This window comes from Poecilia reticulata, linkage group LG18, assembly GCF_000633615.1.
Source record: "Poecilia reticulata strain Guanapo linkage group LG18, Guppy_female_1.0+MT, whole genome shotgun sequence".
Taxonomy (NCBI): Eukaryota; Metazoa; Chordata; class Actinopteri; order Cyprinodontiformes; family Poeciliidae; genus Poecilia; species Poecilia reticulata.
This window is the reverse complement of record NC_024348.1, coordinates 11,398,863-11,409,716: the sequence shown is the minus strand read 5'-3', so window position 1 is coordinate 11,409,716 and position 10,854 is coordinate 11,398,863. Positions and strand designations below refer to the sequence as shown.

At 41.2% G+C, this 10,854-nt stretch overlaps 1 protein-coding gene across 4 annotated transcripts in view; it reads left to right on the top strand.

Moving 5' to 3' along the window:
* Window positions 1-10,854, top strand: part of kdm6ba (lysine (K)-specific demethylase 6B, a) — a 109,832-nt gene that overhangs the window by 80,574 nt on the left and 18,404 nt on the right. The window contains exon 1 of one of the 4 annotated variants that reach the window (XM_017310484.1): window positions 3,079-3,412. The exons of the other annotated variants lie outside the window; for them this stretch is intronic. The gene's annotated coding sequence lies outside the window, so the exon portion shown is untranslated. Of the gene's footprint in view, window positions 1-3,078; window positions 3,413-10,854 lie in introns of those variants that run through there. 4 annotated transcript variants of the gene reach the window in all.

Genomic DNA, 10,854 nt, shown 5'->3' with positions numbered 1-10,854 from the left:
TCCATCCATCCATCCATCCATCCATCCATCCATCCATCCATCCATCCATCCATCCATCCATCCATCCATCCATCCATCCATCCATCCATCCATCCTGAAAAATGTCCATCTGTCTGTCTGTCCAACCATTTATCAGTCTTGAAAACCATACATCCACTCCAACATTTGCTCTCCATCCTCCCTCATTACACGTCTATCTGCCTTCTTGTCTCTAGTTATTGAGACAACACATCATATTAAAGCTGAGCTTATGAGCTCACACTCTAAAATGGTCTAAACAAGCTGAGCAAACTGAAGCGTCCGTCTCCTCCTGACAAACCTGCAGCCTCCCTGTTTCTCAGTGCACTTTCTACACTGCAAGTACACCGAGCAAAGTCACATACCAGAAATGCTTCATCAGCGTTCTTCATGAAAGATATGGAGCAATAATCTCATAATCTGCATAATAAAGAGACTGGTTGCTTACAACCAACAGCATGACTTGTTGGACGTGATTGCTTCAGACCAATGGATGAAAAGAACAAACCGTGGATAAATGGATAAAACAGGAGGCTGCAGATAACATCGCCTAGAAACATAATGAACTAGTTTACAGCTCTACGGTGGATAATTACAGCAGGGAACAATTCATGCCATAATTGCTTCCAGATGAGGCGATAAAATATCCTCGCAGCTGACTTATAATATACATACCAATCATTATAACATTATGGTTGCAGCTGGATGCATTTATTATACATCTGGAACTTTATAACCCAATTTTCACAAACCGCATATTGCCATATAGCTCTAACACAGGCCTTTTTTCTTCTCTTTTAATTTTAGAAATATACGCAGCTGCTGTTTTATTGACCCTCGCTCTAATCCTCTGTGTTTAGACTATCTCTCCCAAAGATGACTGCACTGAGAAGCTCACCACTAGATCCATCTTGGTAGAACATACAGTACAAACCGTGTAGATGTTTCATCCGTCAGCCACACAGAAACAAGCCGAGTCATCTGAACATGAACTTTGAGAGGCTGTGGATTTGATTGCATCACTGCCTTATGTTGAGCCAGAGATGTTTCACAATACATTGCTTATTTATTGTTTGCTTGCTTTTTTTTTCTTTTTTTGTTACCTCAGTTCTGGTCATAAATAAACTGTGTGTGTGTGTCTGTACTCTACCCTGAAGTCATCGCCTCAGCATCATCCATGACACACTTCCACCATTCCTGTGGAGACTAATTTTGCCTCCTGTTCTCCTGCTGGCTTGCTAAATATAACCTCTACAAGAGCGTGTGTTTGGGTGTGTGATGCATTCTGACGGTCGGACCACCGTGCTGCATTGGCAATATCACAGAGTCCTGGATGGTTTCTTTGGCGTGGAAAAGCTGGAACAAATGTTTCCGGTCCCAGAAAGAGAGAGGGACTCGTTTTTACTAAATGCTTGTTTATGGTGAACAATTTCTACTCTTCTGTCCGTATCGCTATGTTGTCATCTATATGTGATTTGGCTGTTTATGAACTAAATGTACTTGCTGTGTGAGATCTATATGCAACCATCATACAATTCAATGTATGATGGTTATTTAAATTACTTGATAGTAGATTCAAAAAAGGATAGAAACTTATATTTAAAACTCATTAACTAATCTTTAGAAGGAGTTGTAACAGGTTATTAAAATAATCTTAGCTCGTTGTACTGTGGGATGTATTTGACAAATAACATTTCATTAAGAATTTAAAACAATGCTGTCTGGTTAAAGACTGCAGTAAATTATGTTTAGTTTCAGTTTATAGTTTAATTTCTGAAGAACGAGCAGAGCGATGCTTTGTTTATGCTTTGTAGATGCAATGTTTACCAAGGTTTCTGCTGCTGAAACATGAGTGCTGAAATTGATGAGCTGTATTATTAGTAAATCTGCTTTGCCACGTGTAGGACCAAAATCACAAACTGCTACGAAATGCAATGAAAAAAAAAAGTTGTTTAGTTGGTGATGAATAACAATAACAATAGTAGTAATTTCTATCCTGACTTGTCCTGACATCCAGTTTATGGGCTTGTTGCAACAGTTTCCTGTTGCAACAAGCCCAACAGGAATAGTTTGCTGAAAAGCACATGAAAGTCAATATTAATAAATACATAATGAAAAAAATTAAAGTTCAATGATAATCTTATTGATTGTTATCAGTGGTGGGCACACTTCCGCTAATCAGCCTATATGCTAATTGCTGAGCTAAGTTTTTTTTTTTTGTTGCTAACTTTGGAAATGCTTAGTACACTTAGATTCTGCAAAATTAATGTAAATTTGCAATGACATATTTGGTTCTTTTGAGGGTTCTTTTGTGTTGTTGCACATGTTATGTTATTGACACATAGCGGCTATCAATATAGTTGCTTTAGCATTAGCTTCTACTGAATACGTTTTTAGTGTTAGCTTATGGATGGATTGTACATGTGGGTAAGTAGATTTTTTTAAAGTACCAGCATGACACTTGGCTTCAATGCTTAATTATATGGTTAATGACTGAAAAGTAAGAAAATAGCAAAAGATACATCTAAGAATCTGCTGCTGATATATTGGTACCAGAGAGCACATCAAACATTTAGACGTCTAGTGGAGTGCATGCCTTGATGTATGTGGGCTGTCTGAGCAGCTACAGGAGGAATCAACACCCTATTTGGCAGTTGGTCATAATGTTATGCCTCATTATTCTATGTTACCTCAAATATGGATTAAGGGAGGTGAACAAATAATGGTGTCAATAGCAGTAGTATTCCTTATGCAAACAATAGATCTTTTTCCAGTGGTCTATTAATAGTAGACTACATAGACTCGTGCTGTCACGGTCTTCCTGGTCCAAAAATAGACCGAATCGAGGCACGGAAACACAAAACCGGGCTCTCCTGGAGTCCGGCGCTCGGTCACGACTCGGGTGTGGAATCGTGGAGGTGATTAAAGCTTGTGGAGGACGAGGCGGAAGAGCAGCTCCGGTCCCACCGGCTGCGGGGCTCCGTGACAGCTCGCGCTCTCAGGGAATTCCGGTGGCCACGCGCGATGACGTGTGAGCGTTTCTCTTTAAAGCTGCGCTGCGTCCGTGTGGTGGGGGAACCGAGCAGAGCTGAGAGAGGAGAGAAGCTCGACGACAGCCGCTAAACAGAGACAGAACGGACTATAATTTAAAATAAAAAAAGAAAATAAAGCGTGGAAGCGGCTTTCTGGAACAGTTTGGCCGCCCTGTGGTTCCTGTTTCTGGGCTGTTTGGAGAAGGAAGCCGCTGATATAAGAGGATTATAGCGCAGAGCTCTCTTCCAGCCGGCTGCTGACTCGGAGCTGCTCTAACTTGGGATACCACACAGAGGACTGCGGATATTTAACTCAGTCAGTTTTGTTCTCGGAAGGATTATTTTAAACACGGACAGACACGGTGAGTACTCAAAACACTGAAACGGTGTTGTTTCTTTTCTTTCTTTCTTTTTTTTTGTCATAAGTAAATAAACAAATAACACTTATGATTTTTAATTAGTGTGTGTAACTTATTGCAATTAATGAGGTGGGGGGAATTTGGCTGTCTCTGAAATCATCCTGAACCACAGGTGGTTCAGTTTGATCCCACGCGTGTGTGCATAATTCACATCCACGATGAAGTCACATTTACCGGACTTGGTTGGTCTTTGTAGTTGCATCTGAGTAATTTCTCTCCCAGAAGCGATGTCTTGTTTTCTTTCTGAAACAGCTGAAGAGTTTTCCGGCGTGTTTCTGCGTCAGTTCGGTTGTCACGTCTGTTTATGAATGAAAATATCTAAATTCCCGTGTTATAGTGAAACACACTGGCACTATGTGTGTCACCAGAGGACATGGAGATGAGGAAAACTGCATGTGTAAGGAGATCTCACGGCATTGTGTGTGCGTGTGTGTGTGTGTGTGCGTGTGTGTGTGTGTGTGTGTGTGAGAGAGAGAGAGAGAGCTGGAGTGGGGGGTGGGCAGGATCACCGAGGTCGCCAGCCGTATAAAGTGAATGGATTTCTGCGACCCCCATCAACCCCCTCAGTCAATCCTTATGCACACAAAGAGCCGGACTGAAAGAAAATGATTTGCATCACCTTACTCTTTTTCTTTAAGAGGGGGGAGGGTTGATGTTTTGGTGCTGTCCATTAGGTTCCAGTGGAAGTCTGACCACTTCTTATGTTTTGGTTAACGTGATTTGCTGCGTAGTTATCAGATTTAAGGCGTCCAACTCCAAAGCGCTTATTTATTTTTTTTAAATAAATCTAATGGATTAAGTAGTAGGATTCATGCGTCTCATATAAGTATCCAAAACATTACGCACCGATCTCCTTAGAAGAACAGTAAACAAAAGTCCATTCATAGATACTTTATTCATCCCAAAGGGGATTTAAATATTACAGTTTCTCGTATTAATTCACGACTCTTCCCAGTTTCTGTCTACTTATATTGCGTAAGCGTCGAAAATGGTTACTTTACCTTAAAACTCCTCGTTGTTACTTCCCCCCACCCCCTCCCTAATATCTAATGTGGATTGTTTATCTTTCTTCTGTAGTGCGTAATTGTCCAAAAATTAGGCATGGATAGACTACGTAAAGTAATTTTCTGTCCGGTTTAGGAGTAAACTGAGTACTCATTTTATTGCCTGTTATAAAAGACCAGAGGTCAGAAATCAGCGAAGTGTGCCAGCATGGGGTCTTTGATGGCTCACTTCCTATCACTTGGATCGATTGGCGTGGAAAACAGCAGCGGGTTATTGTCTCCTTTTGAAGTCTGAGGCTGTAAAGAGTCATCCATCCACTCACACACACGCATGCACACACTTTGTGCTTCGGCTCCACTCCGCCCCCCACTTGTCCCGTGATCTCAACAGGAGCGTGTATGAATGAACAATCGCCGCCCATTTTACTACGAGCAGTGATGAGCACGGAGGAAAATTAAAGTGACAGAACGACAAGGAGGGGTGGGGTGATCAAAAAACGTGAGTCATATAAGTTGAGTAAGCAGGAGAGATGTGCGGCGGGATTGTTTCCTCCTCTAATATTCATTTAAATAGTTTTTCAGTTAATGCTACCATTTTGTGCTTTATTTCTAATTTGATTTTTGATTTGATTTGGACAGTTTTACTGAATCTTCAAGTTGTACAAAACAATTGAATGATCTTGGGACATGCATTTTGTTTAAATTGGGGTTAGGAAATCTTGCACACAAACAGGTTTTGCTAGTTTTATGTCTTGCCTCATAATTCCACACCCATCAGCATGAACAGGAAGGAAACAGTGTGGCAGTTATGAACTTTTAAACAATGCTAAGCTGTTCATATAATGTGGCATGATCTAATAATGTTACTTTTATACTTTGACACACTAAAATAGCATTTACATGCTAAAAAAGGTTTAGGAACTCCTCGTTGTTAGGTTTATTTCTCAAAGAACATTGTGTTATGATCAGCTATTTAACTTGGTTTGCTATTTAGATTGGAAATGTGTAAAAAAATAAAATAAAATAAAAAAATGACACCACAGAAACCAGCTTTCTTCCGAATATATCAACTGGCTTGTCAAAAGTCACTCGTGTTCCAGTGTTTACTAGTAAATGTTAGTGAAGCAGCCAGATTACTGTGGCTTCTCTGATGTCATCAATCAGCGTATAAACAAAGAAGCAGCGTTTGTTTTTACTTGTGTTCTGTTGAAATGTTTTTTTCTGTGAAATCCTGCAGTGGAAATCCATACTTCATAACTTTGTTTAGTGCCGTAGATTTCTTGGTGGAGTAAAGATGCTGTGTCGTGTTGTTTCACTCGAGCAGTTGCTGGAAATGGGACGTTGTTCACAACAGTGCCAGTCTGAGTGTCTGTGCTTCAAAGTGAAACAACTTGGAAGGGAAGTGGCCGGGTGAATGTCGTGATGAAACGTCTGTCGATGTCACACCATGCTGTTGCAGCCCTTTCCAGTAAAAAAGGGGCCGTTTTTGATCCAGAGTGACAAAACCGTAGAGAAGGGAGGAGAGACGCATGACAGCACGCCACACTCCTTCCACCACTCCATCCAGTCAGAAGTTAAAACACAAGTTCTCCTCTCTGTTGGAGACTAACAGAGGGATTTCCCACTGCTTCAGTTTAAACTTTAAAGGGAGTCGATCAAAGCCTTTTCAGTTTCTCTCTATGAGCGTGTGACGCTGAACGAAGCAGATGCGCTTGACAAGACTGCAATATTGGCATTTTTAAAAAATTTTTGTTTTGGGTAGTTTTAAAGTGGAAAATCTTTTTAAATGTGGAATTCCTTCATTCCCTATTAGAAGGCTATTTGTGGACTCAGGACGTTAAAGGTTTGAGGCAAGAGCCTGCTTCAGAACACATTAGACCTTCTTGTTCTGGTCTATCCAAAACCAGAATAACAAGCTGGTATTTACTAGCTAATTAGCCAGGCTATCCACTCTTGTAGCCAGGCTGCACTTGGCTGCTTTACAGACACGTTGCACCATGCCAACTATAAATTTAAAACAATGTTGGCCATTTAGCTTCCCTACCATGACAGTCTAGGGTTTTTCGTACCTGAAAATATTTCCAGCTAAATGTCTGTCTTGTGAGGGAAAGGTGTAGAAGCCATGGTCTTTCAGCCACTTGACAGACAGTGTGTAGGAACGGTAAGGGTAAAGGTGGAGATGCGTTACTCTGCACTCTCTACAGCTGGAGAAAATAGCCATTGGTCAGAAGGTGGAGTGCACTGGGACAGGTGCAGCAGTGCTACCAACTGTGCCACTGTGCAGTCCACAGTTTACCTTGTGCCATTAAAATTATGTGGTAACACATAGTCATCCTACATGTTACTACATAACTGTAAACCCCAATTGATAATGTTTTCAAAACATGAAACTGAATTATCTTTGCTACTCTAGCTATTGAACTAATCTTGCGTCAATGTTCAGTGTACCTACCCGTTGTACTACTTAATCTGACTGCTGGATATTTCGCTGATTTGCTTGTTTATCACTTTGACAAACAATAGTTGAATGTGTTTTTGATAGGCTGCTGGCCAGGAGTAAAGAAATGTAGGTTTATGAATCCATTAGACATCTGCAAAACAGAGGCCACCCAAAGTTATTTTGGTTGATAAAGGATCATAATTCCTTGTACTTAGTAAGTCAGATGGTCAGATGAGGATCAAAACATTATACAATAAAAATAGAATATGTGAGATTTGAGTATGTTTTATGTATGTTTGCAACCTCTAGGTACAACTAAATTAGAAAGGATACAATGGACATTAAAGGTACCAATTGACCTAAAAGTCTGTTGAGTAAGAGTTTTAGAGCAACACTTGTGTTAAAGAGGTTATAGATTGTGTGCAGTGTGGTTTATAGCCAGAAAACTGAATTTTGTCAGACTGTCATTGCCATAAAAATTATGCTAAAACCTTTACGAGTGTATTTCTCATCCACAGCCACGAGCTTTGTTAATGGCATTTTGTTCAGCTGTGGTAGAGAAAAGCACGTCGTCCGGAGTGTGAAAGGGGAAGGGACTGTTTATATTCAGCTTGTTGCACTGAGAAAGTTTTCCTCCCTTTGTTATCTCTGGCTCTCCTCCACTGATGATGGTGGGGATGCCACAGTGGAAACAGGGGTTTGCGTGACTCATAACAAAAACTACACAGACTCTCATACCTTGGAAAGAATTTGCTTCCCTTCACCTCATTTTACCTCACCTCACCTCCTCTGAGTTATACCCTCAGTAATGCAGCCTGCTGGATAAATAATCTCTCAGGCAGCTCAGCTGGAGATTTATGTACAAATTGCCTGCAGAAATCGGCGGCGACGGTGGTATCTTAGGAATCTCCAAACAGGCCTTGGATGTTTTCTAGACTAAACGTACAAGCTGTGCTTCGTAACGAAACGGCTCTGCCTGCGTCACAGTTCTTCTGATTAAAGATCTTGGCGCATATGAGGGGAAAAAAAAAAAAAAAAAACACTGCGCCGGGCCATCTGTACTCACGCTGTCATTATGTGTGATAAAGCTCTCCCTCACACAAAACCTATCCCTATTATTTTGTGTGTTTTGGCCCACACACAGCATTGCTGATGAGGCATATTGTGAGTCCAGGGAAGGAAGAGGGAAAAAACAGGGGGGATTAGTTGGTGTGTGTGAGGTCAGCCTGCCCTGTGTTGCTGTAAACATGTTGATCATAAAGACCTCATACAAACCCTGATGATGAAGTCCTTCCTGTGAAGAAAGTAAAGATGCAGCCTGTTCCCCTAGTAACTTTTGGGAAGGTCAAAGTTTTAATGTTGGGACCATCTGAGACATTCTGAATGGACTGGGGCTCAGATGGGGATTTTTGAGATTTTATTCTTCCAATAAAAAGTGGGAGCATCTATTGTCTCAAAATGGAAAGTTTGGGGGCTTTTTGGGTTGCTGAAGCGTGGAAATGAAGACTGGAAATGATCGAGCCACTGCCGGTTGTCAATAAGACGCCCACGTCCTCATTATCGTTACAGGTTTATCAGGAATTGTTGTTGTTGCACTTTCTAGTCAAGCTAAGTCTTGAGTCATCCACTTTTTCGGTTTGTCTTCCCAGATAGCGAAGTTCTTGTTTTTGAGTCTGAAAAGAGAACCGAACTGATGTTTCCATTGAGTTTCTGTGAAAATGAAGAACAAGCCTCTGGAAAGAAGAGTCATTGCTCACGGTCGCTCACGTTTACCAGAAAATAGAGGCTGATGAAGCAAGCAGGAGTCACTGTCGGTGATTTGCCTTGTTTTTGCTCGGGCTTTGAATGAGTCGCTCATGATGAGTGTCTCAGAGGAGTGTTTCAGGAACCATGTGGGCAAGTTTTAGCTGTTTTTTTTTTTACACATCAATAAAGGTAAATATTTGTCAGAAAGCGAGTGAAAGCAGACGGCTAAAAACAAAGTGAGATCATCTTTTTAAACAGGAAACCACGGTCTTTGGTACCCCTTCAGGGAGGCCTACTTCCTGTGATGTGGACGACAGTTTCCTCTCCCCCTGAGCTCAGTTCCCCTTCTCTGCGACGTCACACATGAGAGCGGCTGATCTTTCTGCATGAGTGTCTATGTGAGGAGCAGCCCACTAACCCAGTTGTGTGCTATCAGTCTCAACCCAGATCCTTTCAGAAAAGGGCCTCATCTATTTCCCCTTTTTCCTACTTTTAAATGTGGCTTTTTTCTTTTAAAAAGATGTTAATGAACAGGTTGTGTGTGAATGTGTCTTCTTGTTGCTCCTAAACAAGTGAAAGCAGCTGTTAGAAGGTACAAAATGCACTTTTGACGTCAACATGTCCACCCCCAACAACCAGGATGAGACATCTTAGTTGGCGCTACCGGCAACAGATACCAGCAGATCCTGAATGTGAAAGTTTTGATCTTGCAAATGACCTACCAGCAAGTGGCAACTAAAACGATAAGCTTTGGTTTAATCACAGATCATATAAGCTTGTAAATTGATGTGAAGCCAACAATTTCTCCAGTTCTTGTTGTTGTTTATAAGCTATGTTTATTAGTCAAAGTGCCCATGTGTGTTCTCTTAAGTAGGTCAATAAAAATGATTAGTATCTGGATGATTCCAGGTTCTTTCTTTGTTTGAGTCAACAATCTTCATGTACGTATCCTTAGATGTCCATATTTGTTGCTAGATTGGTCTTTGTTAGGACAACATTGAAGAAGACATGTAATATCAAGGCTCCCTCATACTTTGGTGCATTGTGCATATTCTTTGAGCTGCATGGACTCTACTTGCACTGTCCCTGGACGGTTGTGATTTTATAGATGAGCATACTGATTGCCTACATTTTTTGCGACAAATGGGTTAATTTCCCACAATCTGAATGGTTTCCAGCAGGTTTAATGAGCTAGTTGGGTGCCTAGCCAGGTTTCTCCATCAACAGGGAAGCCACTGCTCAAATGTCACTGTAGCACAGAGGATGACAGTCATTATATGTCCTTACAACTGGTTGCGACTTTGAGTCCGTCTGAGTATTTGGGAGCTGTTAGGATCAATGATGCTACCTAGCCGTCAGTCCAAATAGCTGCCCAAACGTTTTATCTTTGTAGATATTACTGTAGCTAATGGTGTGCTTCATTGTACGTGAAAGCTGGATTCACAGATCCCAGTAAAATATCCCCCCAAAAACTCAATTTTGAAAGACGTATGTCTCTGAGTTCAGGTTCTAAAGTGGACACAGTGTGTATAACACCCACTAAAACTTACAAGTTAAAACTTCTTTATCTTTTTCCACCAAAGGTACACTTAGTGGATGTACAGCCTTTATCTGCTTGTTCTTTTAGTGTTTGAATGCATGAAATGGAGAGGAACACATTATCTTAACGCTTGTAATGTAGTAGCTAACAACTACAACAACTGTGAAATCCCATTGGTTTTTCTGACTTGAACTAAAAGACACTTAACCTCAGGTGTGAAGACAATTTCTAATGATTTGAACTTTGACTACTGAGGCAAATCGACTCTTTCTGGGGTTTACCCTATTAAGTAAATGTTCCTGGGATGTCTGGCTTCAAGCATATTCCCCCAGATGGATGAAACTGTACTAAACATAAAATGCATTTTATCTCCTTTTGTTTCCAAATGGATGGATTTAATTATAGAAAGAGAGGAGTGTTCAACTTGCTGTGTCCTCATTTGACCTGAGGATCATCATTGGCACTGCGTTCTCTGGCTTTTCCTGAGCGTGCGTGTTTGAGGAGGCAGACGTGATGAAGTTAGCCCCCATCGCCGGCTAGGATCGGCATGCGCTGACGTTTGTTCACGCACGAACAAACAAAAGGAAAAAAAGCATGCAGGGGAGGACGGATGTGAGGGAGAGAGAAATATTTGGTGTTTCCTCCAGAACACGAT